The sequence below is a fragment of the Lycorma delicatula genome, chromosome 10, assembly GCF_047948215.1.
Source record: "Lycorma delicatula isolate Av1 chromosome 10, ASM4794821v1, whole genome shotgun sequence".
NCBI lineage: Eukaryota > Metazoa > Arthropoda > Insecta > Hemiptera > Fulgoridae > Lycorma > Lycorma delicatula.
The window spans coordinates 3,548,184-3,563,886 of NC_134464.1; the positions used below are offsets into that span (position 1 = coordinate 3,548,184).

At 33.5% G+C, this 15,703-nt stretch overlaps 1 protein-coding gene across 1 annotated transcript in view; it reads left to right on the forward strand.

Annotated features, from left to right (window-relative positions):
* The window catches only part of LOC142331166 (uncharacterized), a 109,895-nt gene extending 105,264 nt beyond the window's left edge, over positions 1 to 4,631 (forward strand). Inside the window, exon 13 of the mRNA XM_075376875.1 lies at positions 4,519 to 4,631. The gene's annotated coding sequence lies outside the window, so the exon portion shown is untranslated. The remainder of the gene's footprint in view (positions 1 to 4,518) is intronic.
* The last annotated feature ends 11,072 nt before the right edge of the window (positions 4,632 to 15,703 follow it).

A 15,703-nucleotide genomic window follows, 5' to 3' on the forward strand; every position in this document is an offset into this window, starting at 1 on the left:
AAAGGATCTTTAGCCATCATTTTAGTCTTTTCGTAAGAAATTTTAAGTCCAATTTTATTCGCAAGTTCTTCTATACTTGTTATTTGTATTTTGGCTTCTGCGATACCATTAGCTAATAAAGCTAAGTCGTCGGCAAATCCTAGGCAATTTAAATTTAAGTTATCTCTTTTGTATCCTATGTGAATATTTTTTGGATTAATTTTAAACCGTTCGCGCATCAGAAATTCTAGTGCACAATTAAATAATAAAGGCGAAAGTCCGTCGCCTTGTCTCAGTCCGGATTTTATGTAAAAAGGTTCGGAAAATTCGCCACGAAACTTCACTTTAGATTTTGTATTTGTCAATGTTAAACCGATCATATTTACTAATTTAGGATCCGATCCGAGATTTCTCAGAATTTTTAACATCGAAGGCCTATGTAAGCAATCGTACGCTTTTTTGAAATCGATAAAAGAAATATCTATAAGTAATTTCAAAGTAATAATTTGATCTGGACAACTGCGCCAAGGCCGAAAACCACCTTGGTAATCGCCTAGCTCGCTTTCTAGTTGGTCCTAATTCTATTTTAAAAATTACAGATAAAATTTTATACGTACAATCTAATAACGCAATTCCTAATAATTGTCTGGATTTGTCTTGTCACATTTTTTGTGTAAAGGATGTATAACAGCTGTCGTCCAATGTTCTGGAAGTTTTTCGGATTCCCAAATTTTAACCAGAGAATTATGCAAAGATTTCTTAACTGATTCTCCTGCATTTTTCCAAATTTCTACAACTGTTTGCTCTTCTCCGCTTGCTTTATTATTTTTAAGTGCATTTTCTACTTCTTTATAAGTCGGCGGTTTTCTAGTTGATTCTGGCGTTTTAATTTCTGTATAAACACTTACTTCTAGTAAATCATTCGGTTCTTCGCAGTTCAAGAGCTTATTAAAAGCTTCTGCAAGGATTTCCGCGTTTTCTTTATTATTATGTGAAATTTTACCAGATTTATCCTTAAGCATTAATGTTGGAGCTTCGTATTTTTGTAGCCGATTATAAAACAGTTTATAGTAACTTTTAGAATTATTTTTATTAAAGTCCTGTCCAATTTGATTAATTAGATTATTTTGATTTTCTCTCTTTACGTTACGAATAATTTTGTATGCGATTTTTCGTTGATTAAAAGATTCTTCAGATTTATCGCCTCGAAATCAAGCATTATGCCTATCTGTTACGGCTTTATCGAAATTTTCGTTCCACCACTGGTGTTTTTTCCTAGGATTTATAGGTGAAACCTTTTTTGCGATATCTTTTAATTTTGGAATAATTTTATCCAAATCAGATTCTACAAGAATTTCAGTTAAATTTTTATAACTAGAATTTCCAATTAATCCGCTAGAATCGTATTCTCTTTTTGGTTTATTCTTTTTGTTTAATTTTCGTTTTGTAGGCGTAAATTTTATTTTGATTTTAACTAAATAATGGTCAGATCCGGTATCTGTTCCTTTTAATACTTTAACATTTTGAATCTCTTTATGTACAAATTTATCCATACAGACGTGATCCAACTGGTATTCGCCTTTTTTCCAGTCTGGATGCTTCCATGATTTTAATTTATTAGGTTTTTGTCATAAAATAAGTCGATTTGGAAATTACACCGTGATTTCTGCAAATTTCTATTAATCTGATTCCATTTTTGCGCGGGCCATTTACCAATAATATCGCGATACTTCTTTTCTTTGCCCAATTGTGCATTAAAATCTCCCAGTAAAATTTTTGTGTGATTTTTATTTACATTATTAATCGTTTGATCTAATAAATCCTTGAATTCTCCGACTTCGGATTTATTAATTTTTTGTTGTTTTTATCGTTAGTAGGCGCGTGTGCGTTAATTAGAATATACTGTTTATTGGAAGCTTTTATAGTTAAAGTAGCAATTCGAGAAGAGATCGGATTAAAATCAATTACAGAATCGATAATTTTCAAATTAACCATAAATCCTGTTCCAAATTGTGGACACTGTTTCATTACACGTTCTCCGGGAGTTCCGTTGTATATTCTGTAATTTTGAGATTCGAAAGGTTCTTGACTAGAATTTCGCATTTCTTGCAAGGCAACGATTAAAATCTTATTTTTGTGCAAAATATCTGTAAACATCTTTAGTTTACCTACAGTTGTAAGTGAGTTTATATTATGTGTAGCTATAAAAGTAATACGTTTGAATTTTAATTTCCTGTTCGATCGTGGTTCTGAGTTTAATTCATATTCAAAATTTAAGGGGTTTTCCAGGAGATGCTCCGATCCATCTTGTAAATCTTCTAAGTGATTGCCTACCGAATCCGAGTGATTTCCTGGATTTTTTTTATACCAGGCGGTAGATTTTTACTTAAAAGACCTTCCATATTTGATTGTTGAAGGTTGAGAAATGAAAAGATGATAAAATGAAAAATGCAAGTTTGATTTCGATTTAGTTCACTTACTAGATTACTCCAATATTTTAGTAAGCTATCCAGACGAACCACGTGGAGGCATGAACGGATTTAATAGAATATGAAGTTTTAACTTAATAGTTGTTATATTTGGAGAAAAGTTTTAAATCCGTTCCGAAATCACTTCGTCCGTTCTATTTATTTATATTACTGCTTTGTACCTAAATTTGTCTTCAGTCAGTCAGTCAATCATGAACACTACAAAAAGAAAAGATCTGATGTGGATACCACATGACTTTCTTGTACGCTCTTAAGTTACATATACATATGCTTTTAGGATTAAAAGTACATAAAATTTTATTTTATTAGTAACTTCTGATATTTTTTTTAATCGTTATTATTGAATTATTATTTATCATAATTTTTTTTTTACAATCAGCGGTTAATAATTACTAATAAATCAATATATTTAAATTAAAAAAAAAGTTAAAAAAAGGAGATGAAGTCAGATTCAAATCGATATGCCTTCCCCATATAAAATCCAAATATTTCTTTAATTAAAATTTTATTTGCTTATAATTCTGGAACCAATGAAAATAAGTAGCTTTTATGATATATCATTAAAAATCTTTCAATAAGGGCTTATTGCTACAGTTAAGAAAAAGTCCAAAATTAAAATTTTTTGGATTTTTTTTGACACTTGGTTAAGTCGATTGCAATCAAAAGGGGAGGTGTACAACTAGATGACATCAGTCCTAAATCCAAAATTTCAACATCCTACAGGTAATCATTTTTGAGTTATGCGAGATACATATGTACATACGTGCAGACATGACACCGAAACTAGTCAAAATGGATATTTCCGTTGAAATCTGAAAACCGAAATTTTTCGCGATCACAATACTTCCTTTAATTCGTACAAGGAAGTAAAAATAATAATGACCTCTGAAAAGATCATAGACCATAAACTGTTTTCATGTAACTATGTAGCATTAAAGCTTAAATAGTATATATGGGTCAGACTTTTCAGGGCTGTTCTTAATTTTGGAATATTTCAAGTCTGACTAAATTATGTTAAAGCTACAAAGTCCTTTATGAACTTAATATTCAGATAAAATCTGTATGTCATCACACGATTTTAAAGGCTGCTTTCATCTACTCAACAAAGTGTCAAGTTTATTAATGTCATTTTCAAATGTTAAGTTAAAATTTTGAATTGTGTCTTAAATTAAAATGGCAGACGCAAATGAGTAAGTACTTCATTGAAGAAAGACTTCTTTGCTAGTTTTTTGATGCATTGGTACAAATGAAAACATTAGACATATTTATTTGTTCAGCTTCGAAAATCAATGACTACCTGGATGCCCAAACTTTAGCTGACAACTCCCTTTAGGAACAATAAAAAAAAATTTTTTTTATGACCTTAATTCTTCAATAATGAAGAAGATGTCTAAAAGCACTTAGTGTTTAATAAAACTATGTGCAGACAAAACTGTATAGAGGAGCATCATATACAGATATGATATTAAATGAGTCTTATATGTAAAAGTAATATATAAATTAATGACAAAAGATTGACTTTTATTTCTTTATATGGAAAGGGTTTTTGTGGCCACTATGTACCTGTAAATAATTGCTAAAAGGCTTTTGCTGATATAAGAAACAACTTTGTAAACTTCATGTCATCCCCATTTTCTTATTTATGAGGTCACACCTTTTTGTAAGTTAAACAAGATTATATATCACTGGTGTAACCTGTAAATATGAAACTTGAAGAATGAATGTCAACGTAACATTTTCGTGAAATTATTTTTTCAGGAAAAGGTAAGAAAATTAATGCCTCCTTATTTGTTTGTAATTCACTTGCTCTAAAAGCATATTAGAAAAAAAATTCAAGCCATAAAAGTAAAATAACTTTGAAACTTAAAATGTGGTTGTTTTTACACAGAATATATTTTTTGAGTTTTGACATAGGGTTCTTTTCAGAGTACAACATCTGGTATCTAAAGAAACACAAAGGTATTGGATTAATCAAAAATGTGAAAACCAGCATAACATGAATATTCAAAAAAGTAAAATTGTTGTTACTATACCTTATTATTGTCCTTAGGGTTCAAGTAAGTGAGAATTGATCCAGACAGCAATCAAGGCTAGATTGTGGAAATCATGTTACGTAGATAATAAAAGGAAGGAGAATTCTATCAACCGCTTAAGTTTCCAATCAAAAATTTATTTTTAAAAGTTCAAAATTCAGTAAGATGTTTTATTAGATTTAAAAATATGCTGGACTTTTTTTTAATTTCCATTTTATTAAGTAGCTCATCATTTTAAATTATACTGTTGAAATGATAAACCAAACAAATGTTATAATACGTTCTTTTTAATAATTTATCAAAAAAGTGTATTAGTGTCTACTCATAGACCTATTTTCAGTTAGTCTGAAAATTGCCACTAGAAAATTATTAAAAATATTTCATTTAAAAAGATTTTCTTCAATTTGTCATATCTAAAAGTTAAAGTTTTAGTTTTCTTTCTAATACCTATCGTGAACAAAAACAGTAAATAGCTTAAAATTCAGATGGCTATTTTCAAGTATGTAATGATTGTGGTAACTAATAAAAACTCATCATTAAAGTGAATTTATTTATTTTTTTTTTAATCTTTATTCCACAAAATAAACAGATTACAAGTGAAAATAAAATTATTTACAGTTATAAATTCTTAATACATAAGCTTAATATACATACAACCAAACAATATAAAATAGGAGTAAAATAATAAATGTAAACAATTATTATATAATCTTGTAGTACGTACTCCATATAGTAATAGATGTATTGGAGGTTACAATCCAATTATTTAATGAGTAAAATAATGAACTAATAATTTATTGAATATTTAAGTTTGGATTTCCAAGTAGATTTCAAAATTAATTACACAATACAAGTCTTGCAATACTAAAATTTCAGCTAGTGACAAGATTATATATATATATATTTTATATATATACATACAGATTAAATAACTCAGAACCATATAAGAATACAATGATAATATTCAAAATGAAATTAATCCTAAGTAAAATTGATAGAAAAATAATGAACAAAAATAGTCATCGATTCCACCCAGAATCACAGGCCGATCAATTAAAAAACTTCAAGTGACAACAACCAGTCATAAATTGATAGTGAAAACCTTTTAATCTTCTATGAATTTAAATTCCCTTGGTAAGTGATTAAATGTTTTTTGACCTAAGTATTAATAAAAACGTTAAAATAACTCAATTCTTGGCCTAGAAAGATATACTCCATTTGCGTGCCGCAATGGCAATACGTCATTAGTATTCTATATGATACAGTGGCAAGATGTTAAGGCCTTTGAATAATGGGAAGGATTCACGTCATTAACTTTTACCCAATATTATACGTACTACATGCTTCTGAGCAATATAAACAGATTTAAAAACATTGTAATCAGCTCCATTCCAGCATATCACCCCCGTACTTTAACCTGGACTCTAAAAAAGCATAATACAGCGATTTCAGAACTCTAACAGGGCAATATTTTTTTTAAATAATAGATTTTATTTATACAAACACAATTACTTTTTGAGATTAGTAATATGAGCATTCCAGGATAGTCTACTATCCAAAGTAATGCCCAAGTATTTCACAGATGTAGAATGTGAAACGTCCTCACATGAACAACCAGTATTCAATTACATCCCAAGTGATATTTAATACTTGCAACATTTTCTGCCATACTTTGCAAAGTGATCATGTAATTTGTCTTATTTACATTTAACGAAATTCCATTCATCAAAAGCCACCATCTTATAACCCTTAGGTCAGTCTCCATGTCATTTTTAATTCCAGACTGATAGGATGACACATAACAAACTGCTATATCATCTGCAAAGGTGGTCATGTCCCCTCAAAAGGAGCCTTGACATAAATCATTAATATATACAAAAAACAGCACCAGCCCAAGTACAGATCCTGTACACCCAATAAATTACCTCACCCCCTTTTCAGCTTTCTTCATTTGAGATGGGAGTACTCCTGATTCCATACTTAAATTAAATATATAGATCAAAGGATGACATTACATCAACCACATTTTTTTATTACATTCACGCCAACCCATCTATTCTAACAGATTTCTTATTTTTCATAGATCTTATGATGTCAAGTAATTCATTAGAATCAGCCAGATAAAAAAAAACCGTAGAATTCTTAGGAGAATCCTACTTAAAAAATTTACTGAAGTCACTTCCGCTAGAATCATTTATGTTGTCTAGCTCCGCTTCAATTTTGTGTGGTATTCCTAGAAAATACTTATTATAACGCTGGGCTTTAAAAACTTATCACTTATAATACTCCCCTCCTCAGCCTTACATATCCTCTATAGCCTTACATTTATCTTTATTATTATTATTAAGTTTATTGACTACATTCTACAGGGACTTAGAATCCTCTACAACTACCTAGGCATTTCATTAAAGTATGTTTGTTTAGACTTTTTTAACTGGTCATCTAAAGATTTAGTATATTTAATATAATGTTGGAGCAACCTATTATTCCCAAGTTCATTTCTTAATTTCCTATAAAGAATTCCTTTTTTATATTTTTCTAACCAAATTAACATTTATCCAAGGTTTCAAAATTTTATATTTATTAAGAGTCATGATAAAAAGTAGTCGCCTTAGACACAATCTGAAACATTAAGAGTAAAAAAATCATGCAGCGTCAACATTTGTATACTTATATAAATTATTCCAGTTTACATTCTGCAAAGCTGATCTAAGTTTAGTAAAATCTGTTTTTGATTTAATTACATTTTTATCAATTATTACTTTCTTATAAATTATGCTTTTATCAGCATATAAAATAACCATGGAATGGTTGGTTATTCCAGTGTTTAATACATCAACAATGAAATAATCATTGTACATCTTAAAAGCTAAAACATCTTTTAATTCTTAAAGGTAAATGATCAATGCATGTTCCACTAGCTCTATCAGCAATAACAATCTTTGAAATTCAATAAATAAGAATTAACCTCTCTTACAAAACTACTTTCTGGATGAAAATTAAAATGATAGAAACAAACAATAATATAATCAAAATTCCCTTTGCCTACATTCAAGCCTTTAATCAATGTCAAATTGATAGGCTTGCAGTCAATTTCTTTGTGAACAAATGCAACCACTTTACCTGCCCTATAATTATTATTACAATTATAAAAACAAAGATAATCCTCAATCTTATATTTATAAATTTCGTAACCGTACGTCCAAACCTCTGTTAATAAAATAACTTATGGCATACTTACCATTCTACTTAAATCTACAAATAAATCAAACTTTTTCCTAATGTTACTAATATTTTGATAAATTAAATGAACATGTTTATCACTACTTACAATCATTGTAAAACACAAACTTATCTATCAGAAAAATAAATAAACAACTCTCCTCTCTAAATATGAGAGTAAGTCAATTATTATCCGCAATGTAGTTATAAATTTTATTGCAATACAAATAGGAAACTTACATGTACATCAGTTTTATAGTCCCCTTGCATTTCAACGCACTTGGTCCATCGTTGTACAAGCTTCCTGTTGCCCTCATGAAGGTTTTTGGTTGAGCTACGAGCCAGGAATGCACCACTTCTTTCACTGTTTGGTTGTTTCTTTCGTTCAAGGTAAATCGACAGCCTCTTAATGCCTCTTTGAGTGGACCAAACAAATTGTAGTCAGAAGGGGGCAAGATCAGGACTATACAGAGGATGAGCCAGTACTTCAAAGTTGAGTTTCTGGAGTGTTTCAGCAGTATGTGGATGGGCATTGTCGTGCTATAACACAACACAACACCTTTCGACAGCAGTCCTTGGTGTTTGCTTCGAATTGCAGGCTTCAGCTTGGGAGTAACCATCTCACTGTAATGCGCATTGTTTATTATCATGCCCCTTTCCTCATAATGTTCCAGTACTGGACCTTGTGAGTCCCAAAAAACTAAGCATCAGTTTTCCTGTGGATGGTTGGGTATTGAACTTTTTTTTGCAGGGCGAATTTGTATGTTTCCATTCCATACTCTTCACTTCATCAATAATTACTTGTCTGTCTAAGAAAACCATGTAGTGTGCAACCTCAATATTTTCTTCATTTATGGTTGTAAACGGTCATCCGGCTTCTTCGTCGTGCGTATCATTTGTGTGACAGTTTTTGAATTTTTCAATCCATTTGTAGATACTCCGTTGCGGCAACATACTGTTCCCGTATTGTACCAAAGGTCTTCGATGAATTTCGGCCCCTGATACACCTGACCACAAAAAATGGATCACTGAACGTTGCTTTTCTTTGGTGCAAACCGACAGTGAAGCAGCCGTGGTTAACGACAGGGCACCAATAATGGAACTACCCTAGCAGCATCAAACCTGCACAGACATAACAACCAAAATTAAACCACGCATGCATCATCTACTCAACATAACAGTACTACCAATATAAACAAAAATATAACTAAATTGTGGATAATAATTGACTTACCCTCGTAATTCTACAAAGAATGAAAATCTTGTAATGACTTAAGTACTATTACAGGACTTCCTTCTCTTTCCTAATCAGTATTTTAATATCTTTTATCCAGACATATTTGTAAAACTTATTTTTTTTTATAGCCATGGCAGCACCAAAAACTCTTCTTCTTCAAACATTAAGACTCTCATTTATGTAGACCAGAATGTCATCCAGCCTTTCCATGCATCTTTATTGCACAAGTGTTTAAAGGTTTTCTAATTTCAAATTAATTATTAATAAATGTCAAAATAAGCTGGCCCAGTTGGTACCAATGCTGGCTTACAAATCATTTAATTTTATGGTTCAATTTTCAGCAAAAATATAGCATTTCTTTGTCTATCATTTCATTCATCTTATTTTTCTCGTTAAAGTATATGCCCAAAAGAGTAAAAAAATAATTAAATAATAAAATGAAATAGATTTTAGATCACACAAAATTATACAATTATTTAAATTTTTAAAACTGATGCTAAATTAAAGGTTTGCGAGTGGTGATTGTCACCAACCCAGTAGTTTTAATTAAATTCATCACACAATTATAAGTTGAAATTTACATTAGAATATTATTACATTTTAGTATATTTATTGAAGTTATTTTTATACTTTTTTAAGTTTGTTTAAAAATATGGATAAATCTATAAAATTGTTTTAAATAGTGAAATATATGGCATGAAAAATTCTATTTACAAAATATACAAAAGGGAAGGAAACAAGTATCCTAATTAAAATAAGGTAAAGGATGTGGAGAAATTACATTTCTTTCTGAGATGTGGCAACATGTACAGTGTAACCTGGATGTAACGGGGTTGTTGGAGGACTTACGTACACCCGCGTTATTTCGAGAAGTAAATTTTAAATCGCAAAGGGGATCAATTAAAAAAATAGGCATAAAATCAAACCATAATTTAGTAGAAAAAGCCAATACAATATGTGTACTTACATAGAAAGTGCGGAAGATACGATATTTTTTCTATGAATGTAAATTATTTTTTTAAATAAGTTATTGTTTTTTGTTTCGCGGTTGTATGCTTCATTATAATATGTGGCTTTACATATTGTAAATTCAATAAATGACGATCATCACTATCACTTTGTTTCTCCATCCATGTTATTGCACTATTTATATTTTACAAAATTTATATTTATCTTTTATTGAGGGTATAGACCTCTGCAACACTTCCCCTTCTTCCTCCGACAGATTATATTATCGTTATCTTGTAGAACGAAGTTTACAATTTCTTCGTCGGTCATCTAATGGGCATTTGTTTGTCTTCTTAAACCCAGTTATTGAAATCACTTGCAGACAATTCTTGCCCGGTTGAATTTGACAATTCCAGTACGTGTACGTCAGTAAAAATGTAAACATTTCTTGTTTCAATGTCTTCTGCATTACTCTGTGACAAAACCGACCAAATTTTTAATTGTAATAGAATTTACATTACTACATGCTGTTTCAGCGCTGTGTGGTTGGATCAAATATGTGGTTCTTGGGTAAAAACATTGCGATTATTTTCCCATCTTTAGATTTCAGCAAGTTACTTGGCGGATGAACAGGGCAGTTGTCAAGAAGTAATAAAGCTTCTTCTTCCGATTTTCGAACTCTTAAATAATTTTTAACACGAGGCACAAATTCGAACATTAAACTACGTTAAAAAAATATTACACATCATTCAAGCAATGTGGGCTGGCATACTTGCCGATGAGCAACGGCTTCAATTTATGATTTCCTGACTTGCACACAAAAGACAAGTTACCCTTTCTTTGTTCATTTTCATACCGTATTTATTTGGTGCCCGCTTCGTATGTAATGTTTTTGTCGGCAAAAGTTTATGATACAAAGCGGTTTCATCACAATTATAAAACTGTTCGTCACTGAACTTATTCTCTTCTATAACTGATCGTAATATTATTTGTGAAAAATGTTCGGCTGCCGAACGAGATTCTCCTTCGATATTTACTTGGCCTATGCCATGACGGATTTTCCATCGCGATAACCAACCGCTAGAAGCACTGAATTCTTCTCCATAATTAATGTGTTCATGAAAATTTAGTGCCTGAGCTCGAAGTATTGGCCCTGATAGCGGCACTCTTCACTCCGTTTTTGCAAAAACCAAAGGTATATGCACTCATATACAACATTAAAATCACCGAGTCTAACCTTTTTGCGATCAAGTCCGAGTTTTCATCTACCAAATTAATAAAAGAGCGCAATTTATCTTCTTCTTTCACTCAACCACGTGTAGTACCTTAGGCACACCGAATTCCCGGGGTAAACTGGCTTTCGAACGACCTTCTTTCTTTTTCCTGTTTAGCCTCCGGTAACTACCGTTTAGATAATACTTCAGAGGATGATATGTATGAGTGTGAATGAAGTGTAGTCTTGCACATTCTCAGTTCGACCGTACCTGAGATGGGTGGTTAATTGAAACCCAGCCGCCAAAGAAAACCGGTATCCACGATCTAGTATCGTCTTAAGTCTGTGTAAAAATAGCTGGCTTAACTAGGACTTGAACGCTGGAACTCTCGACTTCCCAACTCAGCTGATTTGGGAAGACGCGTTCACCACTAGACCAACCCGGTGGGTTTTCGAACGACCTGCCGTAATTTTTTCAATAATTTCTAATTTGTCCTTTACAGAATATGTTTTTCGTTTATACGACATGTTAGGTAAATAACAACGAAAACAAAAACTACAAAATCGAATAAATAAACCGACTTAATGATACTGATAAGCACAATAAATGCAAATCGGAAAAAAATCATAATACGTTATTAAATTCAGATACCGTATACTGTGGCTTGTACAGCCAGCACATTGATTATCTTATCGCTGTTACAGGAAATGAGTCATGTGCAGTACATCTTAAGAATTTATCCCATTACTGTATTAGAATCATAATTTACTTGAATCATGTTTTTGGAATTCCAAGACTTTAAAATTGGTCGTGACTAATTGACAGATGTTATATTAGAAGCGTATTGTTAACAATTTCAAAGATTTATGGTGGATTTTACACCGATATCGAATACAGTGGTAGGGTGACTACCATTTCTTCATCCTATTCTATTTTTTTCAGATATTGAGATGTTTTTTGGGGGACAGGTTATAACCCGCTTTATATCGGCTGTACTGTGTTATTTTTTAACTCAAATCTTCTAATTTTCTTGAAGTTTCATGTGAAAGTATTTAAAATGTTGGGATAGCATCGAGTTACTTATATGATAACACATTGTACTACCTATCTGTTAGTGAATTTTGACAATCATAATTTACTTACTGCTTCCTAAACAAATCTATAGTTGCTGCATTGAACCAGGAAGGTAAGTTTTTAAGCTACAATATCATTCTTCTGGGTTTCTCAGACTGCTGATCTTACCTTGCAGAAGTGTATGTAAAAGTTCATACCTGGTAGGATTGTAATGATGTGGCCAGAATATTTAGTTTTTTCTTATCAGTGGAAAGAAGTTTTGGTGCTCTACCAGTCTTCTCAGCAATTGTTTCATGATCCTTCCAACATCTCGATTCCCCCCCCGAGGGGAGAAGAACCCACCTCGTAGCGTGTCCGGTCGCTACACCACCCCCTCCGTTCCTAGCCAGCAGTGGCTTTAACGTAGGACTTCTTCTCGCCCTCAAACTGATGCACACCACAGCTTACAGTTTAGGCCCCGCAGAGATGTCACCGATGCAGATGCCCCAAGGGACATCTACATCGGTAGAGTTCACCCCGAGATAGATTTACAAGTTTATGCCTTGAGAATGAAGACAACGGACACCTGCAGCTACCACGTCGCCCTCAAGAACTAAGCTAAGAAACCTAACCGCGGAAAGAAGACCCCACGCCTAGATCCTACTAGAAAGAGCCACTTTCTGAATGTCTCAGATCCGCACTAACAACCTCATCAATAAACTTCCCACTAAAGTTTATACATCGAAATTTAGACCTAGTTCCCTTAAGAACCCCGCTTATACTCTAACAAATCAAATCTGACTCCGTTCCGGTCTGCCCGGGAGAGGAGAATAAACTCCTACTCCCGTACAGCGCCATCGCGGAGTCCCGCGTGACATTCACCATCTTTCGCAATTGCCGCCGAGACTCCCCTACGTACCACCTGAGCAGCACCCAGAGAAGCCCCGCCGACAGTGATTTAGCTCAAAACGCCCTCGTCGGAGCGCAACCGCACCCGCCGGGCAAGAATAGTCCGGCCCACCGACAACGGCCGCAACTCCGCCGACAGCCTGATTTAATGCATACCACAAATACATCTAACCGAGGCACGCTGCCTAAGCGCCTACCTTCGGCCAGTCAACTGCCCAGGCGGTCTGATCCTTCCAACAGTAGAAAACCCAAGCAGGTTAGAAATTAAGAGGTCATTGGGAGGGGAGTGGAAGATGTTTCCATCTTCTCTGATAATGAATGAAAGCCAAGTTGCTAGTCAGGCAGGTACATCCATCCAGGTACCAAGTTGTAGTCTGATTAGTGATTTCGTTGAGGCTAGGGTCATGGCTGGTTGTTCTGTCTTTCTAGTTGCACAATTTGAGGAACAATGTGTTTCTTGAAACCCCTCAAAGTGCCTCTGCATAGGTTCACAGACGAGTGATCCTGAAGCTTAATAAGTTTAAGGCAGTTTTCTCTGCGTTGGCGAATGGATTTAAAGCACTAGTCTTTAAGTCATAGAAGTTAGAGACAATTTCTGTCCCACTACCAGCGCCTGTGCAAATCAGGGTGGAGTGGAAATGCTACACCCAGCTGCTTAAACACAAGCGGAAGACCAACATAGCTCACAAGCAGCCAGAGGTCATCTCATCTAACCTAAACAAGGAGGGTTCCACAAAAACAATTAAAGAAATTACTGAGGAATTTCAGTATTGTCCTTTGGGGCAACAGGTCAAATTTGAGAATTAGAAACATAAAACATACTAGGAAAGGTCTGTTGTAATGGATGACAAGGAGACAGAATTATTTCAGAATTTAGCATTAGTAAATCATTGGTCAAAGCGGTCTAGAATGTAAAAGGCCTCAAATCATTTTCTATAATACAGATTGTCACTTGACCAAGGAGGAGATTGTGTCTCTCATATGGGAGCAAAATACCGACACAGATGAGGCGACATTCAAGTTGAAGTGCTGGTTTTTGTTCAAAACTGGTAAATGTGATGTCCAAAGTTGAGCATAGTCTAACAAGTTTGATAAATAGATAGGATAGGTTGTTTGTGGGTTTCTCTTCTCGTAGATTCAAGAAGTACATTAATGTTAAGAGATGTTATAAGTGTTGTAGATTTGGTCATAGGGTTCTGTTGATATGCGTCACTCTGCACGCCATTGTGATGACTAGGATCACAAGCATGAAGCGTGTCAATGTCTGGGGCTTCTATCTGTATAAATTGCAGGTTGTGCAATAATTGAAGCATTTGGTTGATAGTAAAGAGTGTGGTTATGTGAGAGCTGTTGAGATGTACTTTAATTCATTGCATGGTTAAGTTTACATTGATAAATTCTTAAGGTACTTACTTTGCTCAGATCAAATTAGGTGAAATTGTTGAAAGAAGGCCCTCGGTATAATTCTTCTGCAACATCCATATGTGGTGCAGGACAATCTCCCATGTTTTAATAGTTGGCAAAAATTTTATACTGGAAGTAACAGTATTTGCGCAGTTCTGTGTAGGTGGACATTGAATTGTGTCTTTTTGAGGTTGGTTTCTGATACTCATCATGATGCTGTAAAACTTGTTATTGATTTCTGTACTGTTAGTTTGTATTTTCAATATAGATATCCCACTAAGGAGCATTTAGAAGTGTGGGATAGAATTCTTGGTCTTGTTGGTAACTGTCCTATAGTGATAAGTACTGATGTGTATGTTAAGTCGCTTCTTTGGCATAGCAGAGTCATAAATGATAGAGATGAATTAGTTGAAAGCATTGTTGTGCAGTATGGATTAGAGATCCTTTATATTTTTGGTGATTTATCAACATATGCTGGATTCGTAGATGGAAGGAGATTGTTTAGTGGAACAGAGATTGATATTATTATTGTTAGGAATATTCCTGGAAGGGTTGATGCTTGGTCTATTATTGATGATTATTTTAGTGATCATCAATTAATTATCTTTGAGTTGTAAGATGCTTATTGGAGCAATTTTCCTATTCAGCTGGGGCGCTTCCTGCACAGAAAGGCAGACTGGCCTAATTTGTTAATATTCTCTCTGCTAGACTCCATGTCTTAGACCGAAGTTTGGATGATATTCTATTGGAAGAAATGGCAGAAAGATTTTCTCTAGCGTTAATTGATGCCACTGAGAATTTAATTCCCTGTAGTATGAGTTGAGAGAGAATTGCCCCTTGGTGGACTAGAGAGCTGTCTTTGTTGAAACAATTCTTGAACCATCTCAGGAGAGCTATTCTGCAGGACAGTGATATTGTATGGTGAGTGATTTTGGTAAATGACTGTCGAAGGCAGAGGTCTGAATAGTTTAATTTGGTTAGGTCATCAAAAAGGGATTCTTGGTATTTTTTTATTAGAGAGCAAGGAAATAAGTATACTTTGAGAGTGTAGATTTATTGCCGGATGATGTAACTAATGAAAAAACCTCATATCATCTGCAAATCCAAGCAGAAATTGCTGCTTTTACTCTGATGTTTTATCTGTTGAAATTACAGAGGCAGAGGTACATCAGGTAATTTGCAGTTCCGGTAGGAATAAAGCCCCTGGTTTTGATG